Genomic DNA, 2361 nt, shown 5'->3' with positions numbered 1-2361 from the left:
CATAGATCATATCACTACTGTGAGATAAAAGTGAAAGAGCAGCTCACAGATCAGTGGGAAGTCACATCAGGAGAACATTAAGTATTTGTAGCATGTGATTCCCTTGTGTTTTCAGTCTGTGAAAAAGCTGTTTGTCCCTTCAGCAGGCAGGTAAGATCAGCAAAACTGCACCATAGGATGGTTTATACCTAAGATGTTTTTTAAAAATATATTATTAACATAACAAGAGGAAACATAGATTTGATTCTTTGTTTATTCATTTCTTTTATTTTCTTTCATTTTCTCTTAAGCTCAAAGGCTGTTTTTATTTCCACAGTGATGGCAGCAGCAGCGTTCAGGAGCAGAGGACTGGCTGGTGTCAGAAACACCAACGTTTTAATCCTCATCTTTCTGCTGTCCCTGGTTTATGTCACAAATTCACTGATGAAAGTAAGAACAAAGTCACTGCTGAATTAACTGTTGCTGAAGGTACTTCTATGAAACATTTATTTGCAAATGTAAAACTACAGTCACTATGTAACTCATTATAAGCATATCAGAGTTTAAATGGACGCATCCTGTTTTTGTAAATTTAAAAAAATTCTGACAAGTTTCTTAGAACAACTTAGGAAATCAGAAAAAGCAAAAGCAGCCAGAAGGAAGGCGGGTCAGTCAGTTTCATCTCTATTGCATGTTATCAGTCAAATTTGGTCATGTAGGAAACAACAAATGCGTATGAGTCATATCAGTGCACACTAAGAGAACTGCAACTCAGTCTGACTGTAGAAGTAAGTTTGACTTATATCCCCATTAAGTTATTCATATGTAACTTTATTAAATTAATTTGGTACATGTTGTGGTAAACAGAGAATGTCTTTTGCTTTTCTGATATTGCCCAATAATTCATTAATGTTTGATTATATTTTTAAACATTATACATGTGTATGTAATTTGTATGTAACTGTATCATGTGAAGATTTTCTCTTGCGCTTCTTCGTCAAGCCCTAAAGTTAAAATAAATCAGAGCTGATGCTTCTTGTACAAACTGTAGCATCCTCCCCCGCCCACTTACAATGGAGACGATGACTGTCTTTCTTTGCTTCCTAACTTTTCTTGAATTGTTCATGAAATTAACAATTCTGAAGTTTATGGATTTTATAAAATATAAAACTGCAAAAATTATGTACAAAGCCAGACACAGTACCAGGAAATGTACAGAGGATGAATTGAGGGGAAAATTAAATATGAAGACCAATGTTCCCTCTAATTTTTCATGTGTCTGAGCGAACACACAAACTCCCTGAGCGATCCCTTGGACCACTGTGAGCGACATCAGACGTGTGCACTGTGGTCACGCCAGCATCTAATCCATCCAAGTTACATGGTTTATTACAATAATCAAATTACAACATTTACATTTATGTTAGACTACTTTTAATTAACTGCTTTAGCCCACTTACAATGAAAATTTAAAAAATCTTGTTCATGACCTGTGTAGTATGTTAACACTATTGGAAGTAAAAATAACTTTAACTCCAATTTTGAAAACACAACTTTTTCTTTTTTTTTTCTTCATAAAGCTCTGACTTGTATTATGAGTCTGAGTCTGTGGTCTGGGAGAGTCCTATAACTCTCTTTCTGCAAAATACAGTATATAATGACCAATGCTGGGCAATTAATTGTATAGTTACTACTTCAAAGAAGTAACTCAGTTTGGCAAACAACAAAGTTTTTTGCAGCTATTTTTTTCTTTTTTAATGCAGCCAAGGCGTTTTTAAATAAACATTTCAAACTATTTACAGAACAATCAGCTGTTCTGCATCAAATCTGATGCCACACAAATTATTTGTGCCACTCCAAAAAATAATTTCTGTCCACTATGAGATAAAGGAGAACAACAGCCTGATACCTGCAGGCCTGACAACAGGAGATGTATCACTCCTGTAACACCTGTAACATTCAGCAGCCGCCTCATTGTTCTGACACACCAACAAAACTATTGACTACACTACACACTAACTACACAAGATTTGCGCTAAACGTCTCAAATCTCTCACATCTCAGAACACCGCCGTCACTCCTAAAACTTCCCCCCGTTTCTTAACAACTAGATGCCACGTTGCCATATCATTTTTTGATTGGTCGACACGGTAATTTTTTCGACCAATAGGAAAGGGTGGGGGGTTTTTGGTGTTGTGTTTGCTCACAGGCAGAGAGTGCTTTCGAGCGGTTTCCTTATAAAACGCCGTTTTTACCGTTTCTTCCCGCAGTAAATATAAACAACGATAGTATTCAGGAAGAAAACCAAACATTGCAAATATTTTTATCATAACTCTGGTTTTACGTGGCCTCTCAACACAATTTAAAAACTGGTATAAAGTC

General features: G+C 36.0%; 1 long non-coding RNA gene across 1 annotated transcript; it reads left to right on the top strand.

The window, feature by feature from the left end:
* LOC109201061 (uncharacterized) lies at positions 1–1057 on the top strand. The gene is made up of 2 exons (XR_002061068.2): positions 1–150; positions 317–1057. It is a non-coding gene; the product is annotated as an uncharacterized LOC109201061 (long non-coding RNA).
* The last annotated feature ends 1304 nt before the right edge of the window (positions 1058–2361 follow it).

The sequence above is a fragment of the Oreochromis niloticus genome, unplaced genomic scaffold, assembly GCF_001858045.2.
Source record: "Oreochromis niloticus isolate F11D_XX unplaced genomic scaffold, O_niloticus_UMD_NMBU tig00001937_pilon, whole genome shotgun sequence".
NCBI lineage: Eukaryota > Metazoa > Chordata > Actinopteri > Cichliformes > Cichlidae > Oreochromis > Oreochromis niloticus.
This window is presented reverse-complemented; position numbering and strand designations above follow the sequence as displayed.